Here is a 24803-nt window from a genome sequence, read left to right as displayed (position 1 = left end):
CTCAGATAAAGATAATGAGTTTCGTGCGACTAAACTAACTGATAAAGATGTTTATGTGTCTGGTTTCAGAGTTACGAGGGTGCACACAGCAGCAAGGGTTTTAAGTCATTTGTTTGCTGCAGCCATTCTCACGATGTCATCTTTTGGGATGCTTGAAGGAGGAGTACACACTGGAAAATTCGTAGGTTATGTGGATAAAGCTTTTGATTCATTAAATGGCAGAGTGATGACGGACATTATGAAGCCATTATGTGGTGCAGTGAAGGAAGGTACCAGCCGCCATGGAGTCTGGGAGGAAATGGCGAGTTTTTTTCAGTCTGTCCAATTTATAAATACTGAAGGAAAGACAATACATGCACCATCCACATATGGTTGGGTACAACATTTTTATGCTGCAAAATTGTTGTGGGAGGTTGCTAAGAAAGAGGGCATGCACTCACTTTTGATGGGGAGGATAAACCAAAATTGTTTGGAAAACACATTTTGTATAATCAGAAGGAGAGGTGGTAATAGAGACAACCCTTCGTGTAACGACTTTTGTTATGCTTTCCGAGCAGTTGCTGCCCAGAATATGCTAATATGTAGTGACAAGGGAAATTGTGAAATTGACTATGATGTTGTCCTAGCATCTATAGGGTCAACAGGTACTAGTTGTGAGATGGTGGTTAACCCACCAAACTCTGAGGTGAATCAGTTCATTGCACGCAGTTGTAATTTCTCTGACCTGAGTAATGATCTTGTTAACAGCAATGCTATGTTTTATGTTGCTGGTTATCTTGCCAAAAAGCTCTGTTCTGCAAAACAGTGCTGTAATTACTGTTGCACAACTGTTCTTGACTCTGAAAAAGTCCTCCCAGCTGGTATAACATTTCCTATTTTTAAGGAATATGAAAAAGTTACGAATGTTCTCCAATATCCTTCAGCGAATTTACTTAAATGTGTTGAAGATATGACACATAAGTTTGATAATAACTTCAAAAACCTGATTTCTATGTCTGATGTAGTACAGAGATTTACTAGCCTCATTCAGGATGAAGTTTGTTTTGATTTCCTTGCACCTAATTGTAATTTTGATTGTAAAAGATATTTGGTTTCGTTGTTCACAAGAGTGCTGATTCATGCAAGATTACGGCGAATGAATGAAAATCTGTCAAGTGATGATTACAGAAAGGAAGGAAAGAAAATGAAAAAAGTCCTGCATCAATAAAATGGAGTTTTATGTAATATAATTTCAGATTATATTACATTTATGCTATTTAATGTTAGCAATTTATTGGTGCAAGATGAATTTTGTTTTTTTGTTTTTTTTTTTTTGATATTATCAGAAGACATATTTTCATTCAGTTTTCTGAGTCTTGCATTGATTTAACATTATAGTGAGAAAAAAAATAATTTTTGCATTCGAAGTTACAGTGTGAAAGAAAATCAAAATTAACACTATCATGAATAAAGCTCATTAAATTGCTTTATTATATCATTGTCTGACAGCAGATTTTCTAAGCTGTTATGAAACATTTTGGTCATCAGTGTTACACATTCTAATAAATGCGTTGAGGGCAACTGAGGATCTTCATTTACTTTTTCATATTCTTTGAACATGAATGTTATGCCCTCTTGTAAGTATTTTTCATTGTCTGAAAGAGCTGCACGACAATAAACACACTGTTTAGCATCACATGCCTTCTTACCAATATAACCAGGAATATATTATAATGCATTTGCATTCACGATCTCAGTATCAACATCGGAGAAATTAAAAGATTCCCTCACCAGCTATTAACCTCTTTCACAATTTCATTTGTTACTACTACATAACATTATTTTGAGCAGTAATGCCCGATTACTGTACTGAATATCATTGCAGGAAGAGTTATCTGGCTTGTTCTACCATCCTTATTTCTAATTATGCAAAAGTAAATCTCTAAATAATCTTGATTAATACTCCAAATTTAGAGCGAGTGCATATCAGTGTAAATTTTTAACAACTTCCCATAGTAATTTTGCTCCATTTAAGTCATAAATTCAACGAGATGTGGATGGCACATGCACAGTTTGTCACTATTTATAAAATTGACACTACTAAAAATTCAACATTTCATTCCAGGTGAATACATGCATAGACTTTTCTTCCACAGCCACACATACTGTCTTCCTATTCTCGAAAACTGTACTTCCATTCAGTGAATCAAATGTCTTGTCCATGTTGCCTACAAATTCTGCTCTATGTGTTGCATCTCCTGCATGTACTGCCAGTCTTGGCTAGCAGGAAATGTCTGCAGCTACTGCATGGCTTAATGTCCGTGTTTCCATTTTCCTATATTGGTCTTGAACTATTGCATTATACTTTTTCGACATATTTCGTGTACATTTTAAGAGATGGTTTTGTGTAAAAAAATTAAACAATTCTTATCTGACCATTTGCTGAATAGAATGGTTGATCTGGCTTTACCCCAAGCAAGATGTAAGCTTTTTGATTATTAAGCCTATGCTCATATACAGTTGCTACTACCTTAAGGCCAATGTTCTGTAATGCCTGAATTGCATTGAAAATAAGATCTACTAGCTATGTATCAGGAGTACCGGAATTTGTTAAAAACTAATTCTGTACCTGCTTGTAATTATGACAAAGACCAGTTGCCGTAAACACACACAAGCACCTGATTTGCAGTTTTACCTGATAATGAGTGTTTTCCAAACCCATCAACAGTATCCTCATTATTATTGCTACAAGTTAAACTGATAATTAGTGGCATTTCATTGCATATGTGACAGCGCGGCTCACCTGGCAGTCATTTTGTCACAAGCATATTTTAGCTCATATAATATTTTCTCACAAAATCAGCATCATTTGTATATTTAGCAAACTTATGTAGAAGTATGGCTTTAGAAGGAAATTTCAATGACTTTCTGAAAATTCTGTTGCACTTGGACTTTGTAAGAAAATATTAAGGGTTTTACATTTCAATTCTGATGAGCAATGACATCCCTGAGCAAATTGTGAACAAGAGCTGTACAATTTCTTTATTGGTTCATGTAATTGCTTAGGCACAACTTTGCTTGTGCACAGGGCTTGTTCTGTCTTCAGTTCTTCTCGTACCTTGTTTTCCCTTTCCATACTCTAGCGGTACAGTTGGATGCGAAGACTTCGAATTTTCCTCCTTTTTGGTGTTACTGTCTTTCCGGAAGAGAACGGGAGTGAATGTTGTTCTACTATTTCTGTCTACATTCTAAGTGGAGAAACTTCTGGGGCAATGTCAAGCTTCTTCATCTAGGTGTTCCTCTTAGCACTGATGGTGTATCAGAATAAAAATTTCATTACGAAGATTTGAAGAGCTGTGTGCCTTTTGGACTTTACATGTGCTTGTGAAACTGGATGCAGAAAGTGATCCTGGTAATACGCTATTGTGTAATACACATTGTGGCCAGGGTTGTATATAAAACACAGGAGCTATGTTCTCGACACACTAAACAAAGCTTGTGAAAGGTACTGCATATATCATATTTAACATTTCATAGAATTTAAACACAATGACAGTTACACTAGCCTTCTATGTTATCACAAGGCAAAACACACACACATTGTAACCGCTTATTTGCAACATCAATATTTATTTGTATAAGACTTTAAGAATACAGCATTGCAGACTTCGATTTCTACTGAGGATGATAACACAATAACTCTAATAATATATCTAGAAATTGAAGAAAATTAAATAAACTGCCTTTACATTTTTTATGAAATAATCTCCGATTTCCAATAGACAAGTATACATATGATTTTTTTATACAACACTTCCCTGTGATGTTGTTAATTGTAATTATTATTGCACTAATAGGATCATGAAATCTTTCTGTATTGCAATAAGTCTGTAGAAGTTAATTGTAACAAAATATAATATTGTATGTTTATGAAAAAAATATTGTTACCTAAATAAATTTAATGCATTCTAACCACGACAGATTTGGTAGGTCATGTCTAATTCATTTCATATTTCACAATCATTTTCCTTCCTTCACTTCCTGGCATATCACGATCTGAAAATGCTGATGGTGTTGGCTCGAGATCTTCATTCCAACGACAAAAAATCAAAATATTAATAGGGATGGTTATATTTCAAACATTGATATAAATATTAATATAACGGAGAGGTGCAGAGTATTTGTAAGTAATAAATTGTAAATAATAATAGGCTATGGAGGGCAGGTGAAGAGAATTCTTTTGAAATTCCCGCAATTTTTTGCTTGCTTGTGGCGCTCCTCTGGTAGTTGAGAGAAGCTTCTTGACAGATTACACTTAATCCGGCTTATGAACTCCTCTCATATATCAAGCCCTCTTGTTTGGCGACTGCTCTGTTGCAGGCTTCATTCCACCAAGGTGGTTTGGGAGGCGTTTTATTTCTAGCAGATTGTTTAGAGAGAGGACATTTCCGGCATTCTTCTATTAACAAGTTATGTATGTCGTCAAAATCCTTTATTGTATCCTGAAAACTCTGTAATTTAGATATTATCTCATCCACCCTGTTACTATTAATATGTCTGGGTTGTGCTGGATTAGGTTGATTGAGGAAAATGGCTTGGTTTAAGTATAAATCTATATCAAGCGGATAGTGACCACTATTCATAGTATCCAAAATTTTATTAATATTAATATGCTGTAGTAAGTCTTCGGATGACCAAATTAAGTCTGGTTGAGAATCATCCTGACCCCATCTTCCTTTTCTAGTTAAAATATGTTCAGATGCAAGTTGCCAATCATGTAATATAGCAAATTCTATGAGAGGATGATGGATTTGCTGCCATCGTCTATGCATATGAAAGTTGGCTATATTAAAATCGCCACATATTAGTATTGAAAGAGTAGAAACGTTTGTTAAAATATGATTCCATTGGTGTAATGATATATTCTCCCTGGGTTTTCAGTATACACCCATGATACTTATATTGTTGACTGTGATAGAGATAATTTGTATTTTATTATTAATATTAAACATTTCATATTTCTTAGTAAGGTGAACAGACTTGTGGATATACCTTGCGACACCACCTCCAGTATGTTCCTGGTTGGCAGAGATTAAATGGTAGGATTTAATGTTCTGTTGTCGATAATTTTGAAACCAAGTCTCTGTAATAATGATTATATGATAAAATTTTTTGGATACCAAGTATGATATGTCATGAATCTTGTTGTTTAGACTTCTGGCGTTCCAATATAGGATTTGGAGTCTATCCATGCAAAAGTAGTTTTCAAATCTTCCAACTGGGGTCTGATATAGTCAGGTGCTTCCTGTATAATGTTATTAATAAAGGCAATGAATGGAGTTTTATTTAGCTTAGTAGAGACTAGTTTTTGAGATTGAACCTCTTTTTGAGTAGTTGACAATTCCTGTGAATTGTGTTCTATCTCTTCGCTGTGGTATGCAGTTGTCCTAGAAGTAGATTGAGAAGGCTTAGGTGATGTGGGATTAGTCACATAGGGGTCAGGAGGGGTAAATATGAGACACAGAGAAAGTGGGGTAAAACAAGTTTATTATGCGTATATTTTAGTAGACAAAAATATATATTTAATTTACAACACTCTTCAGTAAGTATAGAAACATCCTTTACAAGATAAAGAATGTAAAAAAATATTTAATGAATTTGGGGGTGGGGGGAAATGCATGCATACTAATTTTCGTAGAACAAATTCAAATTTTCCCTCCAAACTTTCCTAGTTAATTTGTATCTACACGGTTGGGTGAACTGTTACAGGCTTTATAGCAGTCATAGTGCTTTCTGGTTAGTTTGCTGCAGAGTTGATAGAGAAATGGTGTTGTTTGAAGATTTGAAATTCAGTTTCAAAAGAAAATATTGAAGAGGGGGAAAAAGAAGACAGTCAGGTAAGAGCATGTGCAATTATTCGCAGTGATATTGTTATTGGTGCTTTTGGAACCATTGCTATTTTGGCTGCATCATTTGTTGCAGGTTGACTAGCATTGTGCACTGCCTAGGTCTAACCTATAAAAATGCCTAGGTCTTATGCGAAAAAGAATAAAATCAATGAAGATGATGCACAGAGTGCTGTGGGAGAGTGGAAAGAAAAGAAAGATTCACTGAGAAACATTGCAAAAAAGTACAATTTAGATAAATCATTATTAAGTAGGCGTATTTCTGGACAGGTGTTGCAGAAACGTGGAAGAAAGACAGCAATAAGTTTAGAGGCTGAAGGAAAGCTGGCTTCGCATTTAAGAGATATGGCTCAGTGGGGATTTGCTTTAACCACTAAGGAAATAAAAAATGTAGTAGCTGACTATGTTTCCCAAAATAACATCAGTACACCCTTTAATAGCAACACAGGAAGGCCAGGAAAGGATTGGATGACTAATTTCTTACGAAGACATAACCTAAGCATTAGAAATTTGGAGAAATTATAGATGAACAGAAGAACAGCCACTGCCGATCCATTTATCATATATTAATTTTATGATAGATTAGAAGAAGTCACTGCTTCATTAGGCATTGGGGGTAAGCCATCTCATATTTATAATTTGGATGAGACTTACATTTGCAGTAATCCTGTAAGATTGAAATGTGTTGCTGGTAAAGGTCAGAAGGCACATCAGAATGTACAAGGACCCGGCAAAGACAACACTAGCATTCTTGCTTGTTGTTCAGCAGATGGAAAAGTGCTTCCTCCATTAATAATTTTTACTGGTCAGCACTTGTGGACAACTTGGAAAGGAAAACATGACATAAAAGGAACTTTTTATGCAAGTTTTGACAAAGGGTATATGACTTCAGTCATTTTTCAAGATTGGTTTACAAAATTATGTAGTCTGGTTAAAGAAAGGCCTTTGCTATTAATATTTGATGGATATCTATCACATTTGGACCTGACAACTCTAGAAAAAGCTAGAGAGCAACATATTACCATATTAAAGCTTCCTCCACACACAACAGAAACCCTTCAGCCACTGGACAAAGCATGCTTCAAACCTCTGAAGGATATGTGGAATGAAAGACTACAAGAGTGGCAGCGCCTTAATATGAGGAAAACATCTCGATCTGAAATGGTGGATTTGTTGTGTGGAATATGGGAGGAAAGCATTTCACAAAAAACTATCCCAGCAGGGTTTAATTCAACAGGGATATTTGCTTGTAACAGAGAGAAATATCCGAAACATCGTTTAGATCCTGGTAAATTAGAAAAATATTATGCAATGACTATACAAACAGGCCATACAAATGAGGTAGTTAGTCCTACCACAACTCCATTACCTGTTAGAGAGCCAGAGCCTATGGCAGGACCTTCAAATGCATCAGAGCCTGGAACTCTTACCATAACGGTATCTCCTGTTGGAAAAGAGTCTCTTGCAGGGCCTTCGAATATATCAAATAGGCCTCCTATCACAATTGCATCACTCATTAGCAAATCACAGCCTCTTCCAGGACCTTCAAATACATCAGATGGGCCTGAACCTATCAGTTCTCTTGAGCAAAACTGTGGAAAGAGCAGTGTCACTTTTGCAGATTTGCTGTTACAAGTTAAAAAGACTACTCCCATTCCTGAAACAAAACAACATAGTGAAGTTGTTACGTCAGAAGAGGATATGACTTTGATAAAGAACAAGTGTGGCAAACTGAAAAATGGTAGACCTAAACCTGTAGGAAACAGAAAAACTAAGTTAGGAAAGCAGAAGAGAAACATACCAAAAGATCCTGAAACTTCTGAGGATGAAGAATGGCTGGAAAGCGGTGATAGTTTACAGGACATTGATCTCTTAGAAGATGAACCTGCAGAAATATGTGAGGTGATTGAGCCAAATGAAGTGAAGATTGGAGATTATGTGTTAGTTCAGTTTAAAGGCGGTAAAAGAAAAACAGTTATTTATAAATATGTTTGTGTTGTGCAGAAAACATATCCTGTAACTGATGAGTATGATGTAATGTGTATGAATATGATATCTGGAAATAAGACTCTTTTCAAGTTGAATGAAGCAGATGTGTCACTAATTCACAAAAATGATATTATAGGCATACTTCCAGTACCATTTATGTCTTGCACTGGACAACATATGCAATATTGCTTCGCACAGCCAGTTGATGTGTGTGAAAAGTAGGCCTAATATGTGCAGGTTGTCTGGAATGTTTTTCAATCATTTTTGTTTAATACTAATACTATCTGAACTAAACTAAGATAAACATAAATCAGCGTCTAAAATGCCTCATGGGTTTGTTTATTTCTTATAAAAATGTATTTTTTTAATGAAAATTAAAAGTTTGTTCAGCATACTATACTTAAAAAAAAACTGCTGTGTCTTATTTTTGCACTCCCATTCCTGTAGCTCTCTTAGGTATGGAGATTGAATGCTGTCTTTTATTTACCCCCAACTGTCTTCTTTTTACCCCATTTGGTGGGTAAAAAAAAGACACTTTTTATTTTATTGATGAAAAAATATATAAATTGAAGCAATATTACTTATAAAATTGAATTCAACATGCAGTTTACCATCATTTTAATAATTTACCAAAATTTTAACTATTTGCTTTCTGTTTAAAAACATTAAAGTTTTGATTTTGTCTCATATTTACCCCTCCTGACGCCTATGTTAGATTTTTAGATCTTGGATGATCAAAGTTGTCTTTGAGTGCCCGTTTATATTCAGCAACATTGTAGCCTGTAGTATTGTAAGGCAGTTTTCGTTACCCTCTCTTGTCAGATGTATGGGGGTTCGGGGTACTGTTAGCATTGCACGGGTTGTGAGATGATGGTTTACTATTTGGCGAGATTGGTGCTGATGTCTGAAGGGGCGGAAAGTTAGCTGCTGGGCTACCCTGAGTGTTATTGTTCGTTCTAAGGATAGTGGCATAAGTAGTGTGCCCTTTAAATATTTGTTTCGCCTGATATTTGGATACTGGGAGACTTTGTATGGTATCGGCAATATTTTTTTCTAGGTTATAATTCGGGCATTTATCCAACTCCGTATTATAATGGGCCTGTTTGCAATTTACACAACAAGGTTTCTCTGATTGACATTCAGCTGTGGTATGAGGGCCTCCGCATTTCATGCAATGAATAGCGTTGTGACAAAACTTGGACTTGTGATTTAATAATCCACAATTATTGCATTGTATAATTTGCTCCTTATATACATGCACTACACGTCTCTGATAATATAAGACCACGTATTGAGGGAGTTTCTGTGATCGAAATATAAGTTTAACTTTAGAGGAAGGTTTGTAAATCATTTTTCCATTCTCGTCCGTGGATTTATAATTCAGGCGGTAAGCGTTTGTGACCATAAATCCTTCAGATACCGAAATATTGGTTATAATATCCGTGATTGAAATGTCTGGGTCAACTCCACCAATGATCCCATGCACCATGATATTGTAATTGGGTATGAATGACTTCGTCTGAAACAGCTCATCGAAATCAGAATCAAGGAATTTGTTAGCCTGGTCGGCTGAAGTAAAGTGTATTTCAAGTTGATTAAATCCTGACTTGAAAATTTGCAAAACGTCATAATTATTAGTGTATAGCCATTTACCGAACTTCATCGGATGCATCTTATTGATGTTCACAGTCTTGCTTCTAATAGTGACAAAGAAGGGTCCAGAATCTGAAAATATATATTGATAAGATAACTGAGGTTTCATTATATCAGACCTATCCTGGTTTTCGTTAGATCTAAGTGATGAAAGGGGCTTGGTACTGGTTAGTGATTGTTGCTCAATCGGAAATGATGTAATGGGCAGAGCTTCCTCCATGATTTCCGGAATGTTTTCCATGTATGAGTAGTAAGAGACCCCCGAAGGGGCTCTAGATTATCGAACAAAGAATAAATAATATGAAAGCGTGAAAAAAAAAGGCTTAATAAAAACACTGAAACACTGTCACTGAATCTAGACACTTCTCGACTACAAACTATTACACAAAAATATAGAACCACTTGCACACGTCTAACTAGTAGCGTATCTCAAGTAGAAGTGATGTATGAGCATCAAATGGCTTCAATGACGTCACAACCCAGTTAACCACGCCAGTTTCCTTACAAATGTGTCAAGTAGCAATGATTTTCATGTGCATTGCCCTCCTTCAACATATTGTAACAGCTGGTCTGCTGTATTTGGTGTTATAGCTTAGCGAGTATAACTAGGTACTTGCGTATAATATATTGTTTCAAATTCCTGAACCAGTCATTAAGAAGGGAAGGTTGAAAGAGTCTGGCAATGAAAGCAAAAAGTTAGGGGCAGCAGGAAATCAATATATGATTCTAAATAACTTTCATTCATCTACCTGCAAAGAAACCATATTTATTAAAGGTAAATCTATGCTGTGTAGGCTGTATGTGTATGTTAATTTGAAAATTTATATGTTACCGGTAATACCGTTAAAACCCGAAATCCGTCAAAACCAGTTTCATCTAGTAAAAACTAGCTTAAATGTGTGCGTGTATCTAATGCCTACTCACTTCACTTCACAGTGGGCCAGAATCGACCCAAAATGGGACAAAATTATTTTATGTCTCTATTGTTTTCTTGGATGCATAAAATCAATAGTTATTCAATAGTTTTCACTTTTTCTTTAAGTTAAAAGCACTTTCACAACATAATAGTTTTTTATTCAATATCTGATTCCTCATCATTACATTTTCATTACTGACATTTTCTTCATGAATGGCACTTTCTTCTTCTTCCTCACTAGAGTCTTTCAATAGTTGTAATCCTTCCTTCCACAAGGAAGTTTTGTATTTTTTATGTGACTTTCTTGATATTTGAAATGAGAAGATCGGAAGATATGAGAAGGTTGTTGACTAAATCTGTCATTGTATTTTTACGAGTACTTTTCCTTGTGTGGGGCTCTCGATATATTTTGATATCTTTATTATGAGCCTCCTGAACCTCCTCAGATAACTGTGAAATTGGAAGCAGAGCTGAGTTAATAATCTGAGACTCATGGATGAGAATTTTGTGTATGCTAGCTGGGAGGTTAAACTAGGGATACTTCTGAATGAACAATTTTGCATTTTCTAGCGTATATTGATCCAAAGAATCAATTTTAATATATCTTCCGTTAGAAATTACTCGAAGAACAACTGCAAAACGTATAATTAAGTCTTTATCTATCCCGGTGATGAATATGTTAATTCGGGATTTGAGAAGAATCTTCTAGGAGTATTCCGTTGTTTGAGGTTCCACTCTCTCCTGGTTTAGGTTTGTCCACAAGAAGTCCCATCTCATTTGGAAACCGACTCTGAATTTCTTCCTATCTCCTATTCAACATGTTTTAACAGCTGTGGCTACAGCCTTGAAAGAGAGCTAATGGCAGATATTAATAAAACTGCTTGAGAGTGAGTGAGATGTATCGGACAACTCAGTGAGTGGTAAAGGGTCGAGTGAGTGATTAGTCTGAATTTCATATTAATAAATATTTTCCCCTCCTGGACATATCTCACTCGTGACTCTGAGTTGTTACTCGCATTTTATCGCCTAGACATAGCTGTGCAAGTTATCAATGTTTAGACTAGAGCTCCTTGCAGAGGGAAGTCTTCCTCACATTCGATTTGTAAATATACTTTTGTTTCTATCATAGAGGAGGAAAGTGTGCAGTTTCAAACTTCATTTGTTAATATTTTGAAACAACACCACATATTATTCACTAAATCAGTTACCGGAAATGAGAAATAGGAAGTCTTTTCCTCTTCACAAAAAAAAAAAAAAAAAAAAAAAAAAAATCTTATGAATGTGTAACAATATAATGTGATGATAAACTTACCTATATGTATACGCTGTATATTTTTAGTATTTCATGTCTAATGACTCGTCTGAGTGATACAACCTGTTCGGTAATTCTACTCTATCTTCCTTCACTTCGTCCTACAGTAATGAAACTTCATAATCTTCAAATAGGTGTTTAGTTACATCGTGCGATATAAGGCAGCACAATATGATCAAAGACAATTTCCATTGTAACTCTTATTTTGCTACGGAAAATTGGAAATTGTTGCTTCACTTGGCCGAAACACCTCTATAATCGCACGTTCTTTCGTTACCAGTATATATTTATTGTAGGCTCTTTGCTGTGGAGTGATGGTAAAGTAATAAGCCAAGGAGCAATTCTGTGGCTCCAAGGCAAAATGTGTTAGGCCTCTATGTCATTTCTTTCACTTTTCAAGAGCGAGCATGTACAGATATAATTTGAATAACCTTATAAAATCGTAGGAATTGTGTTTCATAACAATGGATTAGACAAAAAAATAATAGAGATATACATGTTATCTTTTGCCACAATAAAGATACCAGCAGGATGCACACATTATCACAAAATCTCATTTTCAACAAAAATTTAAATATCATGTTTTGCCTTGGAACCACATAATTCCATAGCCCATATCACCTAGAAGAAGTGCATTGGCATTATTGCCAATCATTACTCTAGAAACATCCGAATTTCTCCATATAGGCCTAATATAGAAATAATTATCCACGCTTGTGAATTCTTCCTTGACATTGCAGGTAGCTCGTACATTAAAGCTCGCAATACCTTTTTGTTTTGCTAAAATACTCATCGGCATGTTGATTTTTTTAAATAAAAATATTGGTATAATTCACAGCTTCAATGACGTCAGGAAATGAATACTTCCTTTTTGCATTCTGTAACTCTTGGACAGTTGTTGGAAATTGAAAGCAAATAAATGCTTTTAATTTCAAAGAATCTGCAACTTCCCAGCAGTTAGAATTTGTTTTATAAAAGAAAGCTATAAGGATAATGACTAGGGTACATAGAAGGACATCATGTAAAAAGATATTCCAAAATTTGTACATTGTGAGTAGGTCTACACTCTTTCACTGAGTTCACACCTGTGGAGTAACGGCTAGTGCGTCTGGCCGCGAAACCAGGTGGCCCGGGTTCGAATCTTGGTCAGGGTAAGTTACCTAGTTGAGGTTTTTTCCGAGGTTTTCCCTCAACCCAAATTTGAGCAAAAGCTGGGTAACATTCGATGCTGGACCCCGGACTCATTTCACTGGCATTATCACATCTCATCTCATTCAGACGCTAAATAACCTGAGATGTTGATACAGCGTCGTAAAATAACCTACTCCAGGGTAACTTACGTTAGTCGGCAAACTCGCTAGCTGCTGATCAGGAACTGCACTCGGGCTTGGGATAGATTTTTCCTTGGACTGATTACCTGGTTGAGTTTTTTTTTTCCGAGGTTTCCCCAAACGTAAGGCAAATGCCAAATAAACTATAGCGAATCCTCGGCCTCACTTCATCTCACAAAAAAATTGTTTAACTCTTGTTTCGTATCTTGAAGCTTTAATGCTAACACAAGATCTATGGAATACAATGAAATGAAAAGTGACATGGTACCATGGGAAATATCCATATCCTCTTGAACGCCCATTTGAAAACCTGGATCGCCCACAAATAGTAAGAAAATGCTCATTTTCATTTCATTATCGAGAGCTCTTCCTCTTCTGCCATTTGAATCTTGCAAGAAATTCCGCGCTAGTCACTGTACGTTCTCCTTCTTAAATTTGTACAAATGTTTGTAACTATGTTTACGAGCTTGTCTACGATGTTTATACCTTTTCTTCTGCGTTATACAACAATAATATACCTCGTCATTACGATTTTTTAACTTCACTCAACCGCTTTGAGTCACCTATTCAGTTAACTCAGAAAGTTGATAGTATAAAGTCAATTATATGAGTGAGTAGTAACGTTCATTAATATGGAATAGTGACTTGTCTCTCGTCTGTTGCGTCATCGAGAGTTGTAACTCAAGGATCAAAGGTCAGTGCCAGACTGATTGAGAGATAAGTATGTTTATTAATACACATGAGAGTTAGAACTCGGGATTGTCGAGTGATAAATAACAACTCAAAATTATTAATATCTCCCATTGTAACCAAGGCGATAGCGCACCAGTCAGTCCTAGGCCGTGCGCTTCAGACAGTGGTGTGTGTTACGTGGTCATATTCGTGAATAAGGAAATAACAATGGCTGAGAATGTTAGAACAAAGGGTAGGTTTTATTAGGAATACATGTAATTTTGAATTGGTTTATATAGAGTGTAAATATTTGTGATAACTTGGAGGAATGCAATTTAAGCTAATATATTTTAGTTTTCAATATTTAAAGAGGGTTATAAAGTGCGTGTCACTCGATGTTACGAAAACTTTTGTGTCGATGGTTTAAACAGATCCTATAGATTGCAGAAAAGTCGTATTCAGCTGCAGCTACTTGCACTTTTCTGATTAATATGCGAAAATTCAGATACCTACGTACAGTATTACGAGGGGAATCCAGGAAATAACGACCGTTCGCGCATACCCGCCGCGCAGCTGACTCCCCTTCCTTGTTTGAAGGTCAACTGGCTTCCTTAACATGTGTTCTCATAATGTTGTGAGTACTGGTTGCAACAAGTCGCCATTGTGCATTTTGTGTTACTTCAAAATGAACGACGCGATTGATAATCCCGCCGACTGTGAGGTGAGGAGTGTGATTCGATTTTTGCATGCCCGACATTTGAAACCTGCAGACATTTACCGGCAATTGAAAGAAGTGTATGGTGATACTGTAATGAATGAAAGAAATGTGAGAAAATGGTGCGAAATGTTCAACAATGGGCGAACAAATGTCCACGATGAAACTCGACCCGGACGCCCATCACTCATCACAGAAGATCTGAAGACTAAAGTGAACGACAGAATCTTGCAAGACAGGCGCACATCACTCGACGAATTGCATATTGCCTTTCCTGACATTTCTCGTTCTTTGCTTGGTGAAATTGTGTCACAACATCTTGGCTACCACAAAATCTGTGCACGATGGGTTCCACAGCAACTGAGTGACCAACACAAAACTCAGAGAATGGCCTCAGCATTGACATTCTTGATGCGATATCACACAGATGGAGACGCCTTTCTTGATCAAATTGTGACTGGTGATGAGACCTGAGTGTCTGACAACACCCCAGAGACCAAGTGCCAATCACGTCAATGGCATCATCCCTCATCACCCAAGAAACCGAAAAAATTCAAACAGACTCTCTCAACACAAAAAGTCATGGCTACTGTCTTTTGGGATCGCAAAGGTGTTCTTTTGCTGGATTTCATGCCAAAAGGCACTACGATGAATGCAAATCGTTATTGTGAGACTTTACGAAAACTACTGCGAGCCATCCAAAACAAGAGGCGAGGAATGCTTTCGAGAGGAGTTGTGCTTCTTCACGACAACGCCCGCCCGCACACTGCTGCTTCAACTCGAGAATTGCTGGATCAATTCGGTTGGGAAATCTTTGATCATCTGCCCTATAGTCCAGACTTTGCTCCTAGCGATTTTCACCTTTTCACTAAGCTGAAAGACTCTGGGTGGTACGCGTTTTGGAAGTGATGAAGAGTTGAAGAAGACAGTGAACACCTGGCTTAATGAACTGGTGGCAGAGGAGTATAACACAGGAATTCTAAAGCTAGTGAACAGATACGACAAATGTTTAAATGTAGGTGGTGATTATGTAGAGAAGTAAAGGAAGCTTCAGTTATGTAACAGACATTGTTTTTTCAAATAAATATATATTTTTTTAATTATTACAACAAAACGGTCGTTATTTCCTGGATCCCTCTCGTATTAATTACTATTCCACTGCTGTTTTTTACACTGTAAAATCATGGAAGCCTTGCTGCAAATAATAATGATAAGACAGCTGTTCATGAGTTTGTTATTTCATAATTAGGATAACGTGAAAATTGTCAACAAGATTTTTCTTCAGAACTAAAGAAAAAAAATAGTTCATTCTGCAGTAATTAGAATAAAAGATAGCAGTATTGCTACAGAATGAAAAATAAATAGGAAGAAAAATTGGCAGTTCACTGGATCAAGAATTTAACCTGCCCCCTGTAATAAATTTCATGTTGAACATGTGGCTGGATGTTCATAGTTGTATAGTCATTCTGCTCATCCAAGAAAATTGTTCTCTGAATCATCTAAGAAGACCAAGAGGAGGAAAACTGAACATCTCAGAGAAGCTGCTGATCCTGCTGCGCTTGTTCTTGCTACTCGGCTAAGTATGAAGGCTTCTGGTAAAGAGAAGCAGCTAAACTAATGGAAAATGCTGTAAGTACACCAACCCGTGTGGCAAAAATTCCAACTGCATATAACGAGCATAGTGGTTCCTGCAAAAAATGTTGCAAAATATAGTGGTGATGACGTTTTAGCCCTGATAATGGGTACGAAATTATCTAAGTACCAGTACACTTTATTGAGACTACAAGAAAATGTAGAAATGTAGATTTATATCCAGCGTACAATGAAGTTCGAGAAGCAAAGCTGCATTGCTATCCATGTGATATTACTCTGACAGAAATAAGTGCAGAAGTGAAGTTACAGAGTCTGTTAGATCATACAGCCAGACGAATGAGTTTAGTGCTCACCAGGATCCCTACTATGAATATACACTGTCAAAAGTATTGTAAAAAAAAGTTCATTTTTTCAATTTTGTCCCATTTTTTATTCAGTCTGGCCCACTGTGCACTTGCGTGATTCAGATTCCGCATATATCGGATAGATGGCAGGACTATGATCCATTTTGAATTGTACACCACTTCGGCAGACCACGCTGTACATGATGTGTATCATGTGAAGAGTTATGTCGTGTACTAGGGTGAGTGTATGTGTAAGTGTTCGTGTAAGTGTAGTGTAGGGAATGGGTGAGGATGATAATGAAGAGGAAGGGAGAAGGGGAAATATGGTGCCGGCACATAGCCTACTCCTGTCGAATAGCAACAAGGGGGCCACCAGGCTTAACGTCCTCATCCAATGGTCTAATCACTATCAACAGTGACATATGCCGTCTCTTCATATGCACTGCAGAGAGATTTGGGATTTAACCCAGGCATATTGGTGCACAATTTAGTTCTGCACCACTACAAATTTTACATGAAAATCTCTGATCCCACTGGGAATCGAACCCACCGGCTAGTCTGGAGGCAGACGTGCTGCCACAGAGCTAACTTGGCAGACCTGCTTAAACAAATGTACATAGATAAAAAGCGAGTTTTCGTAAGATCTAGAATCAGTGACAGGTTCGGTTTGGTTTGTTTAGGCTAGACCAGGCCTGGGCACTAGTAACTCAATCGAGTCACTGCCGATTTCCCCTTAACTCCCCACTCCACCTTCCCTGGCTGAGACGAGTAGACAGGAAGGTAAGCATTGCTGAGTGACAGATTGTATAAGGCAGGCATCATAGTTTTTACAAACTTTCAGCTCTCGCTGGTTACCTGCAATCCATCACGATGCATAGAGCCTATTGTGTGTTTGTTTATAAGGCAGTGTAAGCGAAAAAGACATGGGTGGGGGTTTCAGAGTTCCGTTTCAATTCCCTGTTGTGCCCAGAGCTGGGCTAGACCTTACGAAAACTCGCTTTGCATATACGCTTTTTGTTTATGCCTTTGTTTGCTTAAACTAGTCTTTACAGGCCTATTTGAAACTGGTTTTGATGGATTTCGGGTTTTGAAATAACATAATGTACAGTAAATTAAAGTAACATGCGTACATTCACTGGGATAATGACAAAGGTAAGCACATGTATGCTGGTTGCAAAATTATTCATATGCTAATGTAAAATATGTTGTGTTGGAAATGATGTAAAAAAGTTACAAAGTATTTTCCCAATGAGCATGAAATCAAAATATTTTACAGCACCTGAAGAGCTTTAATATATGAATGTTTGTAGCTACAAAAAGTATACAATTTTGCCTTTCATTTTTGCATTGTAAAGGAAAATTTTAAATATATAATTCAATTATGACATATAAATGTAATTTAACAACACTGTATTGTACTTAAAGCAAAATATACAGATTTTTTTGCTACTAATATTTCATTTGAGAAATCACACATGCACTGGACATTTTGGGCCCCATTGCGCCTTCATATTACAAGGTAAGCTTCTTAAGAATGTCAAGAATACTGCAAATCATATATAGCTGACAGTTTTATTCACTTTTCTCAAAACTAGCAGAAAGGAACATGTGTAGTTTCTCAAATAACTGACTGAATAATTTTAAAGCACCAGAGAAAAAAATAAACCACTAAACTGGAGAATTAGGTACCGCAGCTTTCAACGTGGCATTGCAATGATAATCAAGTATACAATGTTGCCAACATAAGGGCATGACGTCATTACGAGGAGAAATTTATTTTTTTCTCATTCATTCCCTCATTCTCAACATTACTGAGAGAGAGCTTCACTATTATAGTCCATGGAGTGCAGTTTCGTAGAAAGGACTTTGCCGACAGACCTTCTTCTGCCCCCTACTAATTGGTTGTCATAAATAAATGTGTTCTTACTGTGATGAAAATCTTGTCTTTGCCTGTTAGTAACCAATCACAACCCTCGTTCAGAAGAATTGACAGGATCCTGTCAAATCCACGTGGAGGCAGAGTTGCCAAAGATTTTCTGAATTCCAAGAATCCCATCAGTTAACATGAAAGTATAATTGAGAGTGTATTCTGTAGTATTCATTGAGCGGTGAGCTCGTGATATTACGTTGCTTTTTTTTTCAAAACACGTGGTGTCCAGATGAGGATGACGGCCACTAATCCTCTCATTTCGAAGGTCGCCAAGATTGTGGCAACTCTGCAATGTTGGGGCGATGGACTGGTCAGAGGTGTTTGTGTAGAAAGTCATAAATCTGTAAGGGGGTGTTCAAAGGAACCACCAAATTGCACTCCATGATATAAAATTGACTGTAGCAACAAGTTTAGATAAGGAGATAAGTACATTAGTGTTAATTACACACTTTGCCAGTGATAAGGTTGGCTGGGGTTTGACGAGGAGATAATGTATTAATGTCAGTTACACACACTGTTGATTTCAACGATTTCCCTGGACCACATCATATTTCTCATTAATTTCGCCGTGTTAAAGTGTTATGATATCTTCTTTTAGTGTATTAAAAAAGTCGTCATTATACTCCATAGATCTTGCACTTAAAAGTGCAGGGATTTAGTGTTAAAGAATATCATCACCAATTTTACTAGCAACATTTCGATTCTCTTTTGTTTCACATGGCTTAGTATGGTCTGGTCACTAATGACACATGCAGCTCACGACAGAAAGAACTTACTTTGAGATCAAACTACGCATGCGCGGACTTGATTAATCCATTAACGCCCAATGGTCTATTTATTGACCCTTGCACACTCGACTACATTAGATTTTTTTATTGGCGCCCCACTGATTCAATATTAATGATCATCATAAATATATCATGTAAGATGTTAACTAAACTTGCCAACATTTTATCCTCCTTCAAAAATAAGAATTCATTAAGGTATCTTAGTTCGAATTATTTAGGTATAAAATAATGTCGCACTGTGTAAGGAATATAATTAATTTTCCGTATTATAATGTGTCGATATTGTTATTGATTTGTGATTTAGTAGTGTCAAGGTTATTACTATTGCATCACAAAAGAAAAACACAAATTTATGTAAAATGATTGGAGGAATATGAACTGAAACGGCTGCGGTCTATAAATAGACCGCTGGGCACTTATGATATCACGTGAAAATAACAGTGGAGAAAGGTGTGTCATTGCATTTTGTACCACAACGGTTGATATCAGCAAGTGACTGTCGGCAGTAGGACTGTGCTATTGCAAGTAGATTAGCATCTGAAAGATGATTAGCACCTATTCGATCCCCAGAACATGTTATTGTATGCCCTAAATTGGAAATAAATGTGATATGGTGTACGTCTGCAGTGTATACATTTTTGAACAATGGATATATTCCTTCTTTCTTCGAAGTACAGAGGTCTATAAAATATGCAATAATATTTCTCGACCAATAAAGAAAACCATGCATCCTATTTTCACCAACATATTATAACAGTAAACAGAAAAAAATTCAATATTGTGATGGTATGATATATTGCTGTCCTGTGCTGTGGCATCATGGTCTAAGGCATCCTGTCTAGGACTCGTGTTACGGAATGAACGTGGTTCGAGTCCTCATGGGGGAAGAAATTTTGTCATGAAATTTCGGCCAGTGTATGGGACCAGTGCCCACCCAGCATCGTGATGCACTTAGGGAGCTACGATAGGTAGCAAAAATCCGGTTTGACAAACTAGCTACAACGGCTGGGAGGATCATCGTGCTAACCACACGATACTTCTATTCTGATTGGATGATCGTCCACCTCTGCTTCGGCACGTGGACGTGAGGTCAGTAGCCGGCTGGTCGGTCTTAGCCCTTCATGGGCTGTAGCACCAAGGATTTACTTTTTTACGACATATTGCTTCGTTTTCTTTCGTAATATTATGTCAGATGGTATCACTTTTGACTAATTTCTTCTGTGGCCAACATCACATTGAGGTTTTCTGTTCCCTGTGTAAAAAATCTCTGGTAAGGACACAGCTGAAATGACGTCAATAATAGGCACGACTTTGTCTTAGGCAGCAGAGTTGTGCTGAATGTGCTCTATTGCATTGTACATCCTCATGCTCACGACACATAATTTGATAATTTTTTTTATAAGTAGAGACCTTTTGCTCCACCTTCAGGATCTTGGTTTCCGGATTACAGAAACTGTGAGAGAAAACAGAATGGATGCCTTTACTCTTCAGGATACGAAATTACTACAGAATGCAGTACGAGAGTCCTGCGATTATACATTTGACACTAATAGTGAAATTCTGTTCGTGAAGTGGGATGACAACAGATGTGTACCTGTAGGATCAAACTTTGATGTAGGGGCTTCTGCAAGCAGGTGGGACAGAAATATAAGACAGAATATAAGTGTGCAGCAACAACAGGTCATATTTTTTTAGTAGGTTATTTTATGACACTTTATCAACATCTTAGGTTATTTAGCGTCTGTTTGAGATGAAGATAATAATGCCAGTGAAATGAGTCCGGGGTCCAGCACCGAAAGTTACCCAGCATTTGCTTATATTGGGTTGAGAGAAAACTCCGGAAAAATCTCAAGAAATACGGTAAGTACATGGGTGGAGTGGACCATCATGATTGGTTAGCAGGGAAATATGCCACTTCAATTCATGGAAAAAAGTGGTACTGAGATCTCTTTGTCAGAATGCTGGATATGGCTATAGTAAATGGTTGGATTGTCTACAGAGAAATACATGGACGAGACTCCCTGGACCTACTTGAATTCAATATCTCTAGATGTTTTCGAACTGCAAGAGAATGGAGTGCCCTATTCCATCACCTCGATGAGTGAAATTTGGTATGAGGATAGATAGTAGAGGTCATTTCATGGCAAAACGACCCTCTCAGAAACACTGCCAGATGGAATGGTGTAAATGCAGACCAGTAACATTCCGCAAGAAGTGTGATTAAACCCTCTGTCAAAAATGCTTTGAGCCTTACCACACTCGGTAAAGACAGACATTCCGAAAATAAATGTTTCATTATTGCTGCAGCATTGTATTGTTGCATTAAATACTAAAATGTCATAAATAAATTTATTTATATTGGTGTAAATGTTTCTGGTTATACTACATTAAATACACATAAAAATATATTTACTTTATTGCAAATGAATACGCAGATATCATAAGTGCCCAGCGGTCTATTTATAGACCGGGTGATTTTCAGCTACTTGGTGCACGGCAGAATAAACAAAACATATTCTTGGCATCTTATGGATGAAATTTATGAAATAGATATATTATTTTCGTTTTTTTTAATAAAAATAATTTGGGCGTTAATGGGTTAATAAAAACCTAAACTAACCAAACCTAATCTTCGTATATACAAGATGTGTAACTGGAGTACAAAGGGAACTTCATTTGATTAGGAATGTACACGCGAAAATAAATCCAGATAAGGATCACGGTGACACTACAAGAGAAGTCTGTGCATGCGCAGTTTGATCTCAGAGCCAAGTTCTTCCTGTCATGAGCCCCAATGGCGAGCATATTTGGCACTGCTGTATGGTATGCATTATCCAGTTGTTCCAAATGAATAAAAGTTTTTTTTTTTTTAAGTTGACTCTTCAAATGCCACAGATAGAATAATACAGAGTGGACCCCTCGAACTTTCCTGGTTTCCATTACTTCTAAAAAAGAAACAGAAAGAACAACAATAATAAAGACAATACGCCTTATATCCGCCCTTCATGTCTAAAAAGCGAAGAATCGAGGAATAGAGGCTCAATATGGCATATTTGAAATTCTGATGGCATCTGCAGCAAGGCAACATGAAGAGGATGAATGCCAGATCTTCGGGAAATTTTTAGCTAAAAGACGTAGCAATGTTCATCCATAACACAGAGCAAAGTCCAAATGCTATTATAAACAGTTCTTTCTACAGTTTACCGTATACATTGTTCTCAACATTGTACTGTAATGTTCATCCATCACAATGCCTGTTACCATATTAAGAGAGTTCCTTCAATTCTCCTGACCTTGTCAAGCACTGCACTGATTACACTCAATTAAAGCTCAAATTTTTCTAGCATCAAGTACGTCCAATTGGCAAGATGTGGATATGAATTTTCAGGCTCTCTTCATTTTTAAAAATAGTGTTTTATGGTGTTACTTAACCTTTTATATATTGGTAGAAAATAAGAACACCTACCTGTAGACTTCTGACACATTACCTGTGCACTCGGCAGATGCCAAAGTGGTAATTGCCTCGCTATAACTCACTACAAAAATATAAGTTCAAGGAGGCCTACTTAGCACAGCGTAATACACAAATACACTATTACGTTATCCCACAAATTAAATAAACACAACAAAAGCAGGAAATATACCCATTTTCAGAACCACATGACAAGCAGACGTGTTCTTTACTCAGAGAGAAAAATTAAAGTTTTCTGGAAATGTAGTAGTGTAGCGCAGAGTCTTTCTCTCTATCTTTTAACACCATTTTCTCCATTAACTAATGGTCAGAAAACGCACAGAAAAAGTGTTATGCCCTCTCACTGTGAGAGTGTCACATAATAACATTAAAGAACTTATGGTATTATATTATGATATGTTAGGAAGGCAAATCTCGTTGCTCGCAATCACAAGCTTTGTGATGAACTGATGAGAACGCCGCTAACTCTGTCATAAGAGTAGCCAGTATCAACACTCAGCAATCTCCATTCAGACTTAAATTCAAAGAAAATACCGCCAGTCGTTGTATCAGCCGGACGCTTGGGAGTTCAGTTTAATTTCAAACGGTAAAGGGTGCAGTTGTTTTGTACCTAGGTGATTTATATTTTAATATTCATTATAATGAGTGAAAGTCGGAAAAATCTCAGTGGTTCTCAATACTAGAAACACCTCTTATTGAGGTTCTGGCTGATATGTAAATCTATTACCAGACAGTACATCTCATTTGACGATATGTGTCAGAGGATGAACTGCATCTAAAATCTCATTAGTGTAATATGTAGCTAGTTAGCGTTGTATGCAATGGAGGGGGAAAGGAACTGGTCACCCTACCCCATTATCTCCTGGCCTAGTTGCCTTATGAGTGATGCCTTGATGATGTCACTTGTGGGTTCCAGACCTGTCTTCGGACAGTTGACTAAACAACAATACCGGAAACTCGAGAAAGACAAGGCAATAAAAAGAGAGGAAATGGTGAGAAAAAGTGCAAAAATATGTGTTATTTAAAAAACAAACATAGCCAGCTTGTTCCAGTTCGAGTCCAGGTACATCAGAGTGTAATAATGTGGTGAACAGCAGTTACCGAAAATAGTGCAGCGTGTGGTTCATTTTAGTCAGGCGTTTCTGATATTAGAAACAGTAATAATGACGCAGAATCAACTATTTCATTTGATCCAAATGACGCATATAGGGCGAAATAAGGGGCAGAAATATTTTTCTCTGCCTAGAGGCGTCAAGTAGCTAGATTCGACCCTGCATGTTAACACACCGTATGATGCAAGAAACATGATGCATGGCACATGGAGCGTGACACATAACGCCATGTTATTTGATCTAATGAGTCATTCAGTGTGGAGTCATCAGATGGAGATCTTCTGCTATTGTCAATAATAAGAATGCGAAGATAAAGGCATAGGTTTCGGATTCATTGGTTCAAAACGTTGAAAATCATGGTGCTTGTAGTGTTTTATTGGTGGAGTTGGAACAGCATCCAGACAAATTCACAGAATATTACAGAATGTCCAAAGAATCATTTGAAGATACAGCAAACTGTGAATATTCCTAATAGATGGAAAACATGTATGAGTATTACACAAGCACATGGACTTTTCACTCTGATTTCAGACTTGGGTAGAAATAGTGTTGGTGCTAGGGTTGCCAACTATTTTTGAAGAAAATATGGGAGACTAAGTGGTCTACAATATTTCACATAAAAAATTGAAAAATTATTAAATTCAGTTAGCGGCACTAAAAACAATTTTATTGTACATTTTGGCAGTTAGGCTTAAATTAAAGTATTTTGAGATATTTTATCTAGTGTAATAGTTTCAAACAAATTGTAAAAATTTCCTACATGAGTAATTGAAGTTGACTGTGATTTGCAGTTCTGATTTGATTAAAGTGTCGCGCTCCTTTTTCGAACATCTGAGGATTGCGAGACTTCATATGTGAGTATAGGTATATATCAATGTTAACAAGCTTGTTAAAATTGGCCATAAGTCATTTAAATATGTGCTCCTGCATATATGACTTACCGGTATATGTCTAAATTGCAGGTAGTAGGCCATTGATGATATAATGAGGAGAGTTCGGCTGGCACCGTGCATCATGTCCCAGCATAGCTCAGTTGGAAAGAGCGCTCAGCACGCAGAGTTGAGACGTCCTGGGTTCGATTCCCGGTGCTG

At 36.9% G+C, this 24803-nt stretch overlaps 1 protein-coding gene across 4 annotated transcripts in view; it reads right to left on the bottom strand.

Annotated features, from left to right (window-relative positions):
* LOC138705125 (uncharacterized) overlaps window positions 1-24803 on the bottom strand; it is a 208425-nt gene that overhangs the window by 135878 nt on the left and 47744 nt on the right. For 2 of the 4 annotated variants that reach the window (XR_011333631.1, XR_011333630.1), the window contains exon 7: window positions 24654-24800. The exons of 1 other annotated variant lie outside the window; for it this stretch is intronic. The gene's annotated coding sequence lies outside the window, so the exon portion shown is untranslated. Of the gene's footprint in view, window positions 1-17676; window positions 22074-24653; window positions 24801-24803 lie in introns of those variants that run through there. One more of the 4 variants, XR_011333632.1, reaches the window with a different exon arrangement.

This window comes from Periplaneta americana, chromosome 8 (genome assembly GCF_040183065.1).
Source record: "Periplaneta americana isolate PAMFEO1 chromosome 8, P.americana_PAMFEO1_priV1, whole genome shotgun sequence".
In the NCBI taxonomy this organism is placed as follows: Eukaryota; Metazoa; Arthropoda; class Insecta; order Blattodea; family Blattidae; genus Periplaneta; species Periplaneta americana.
This window is presented reverse-complemented; position numbering and strand designations above follow the sequence as displayed.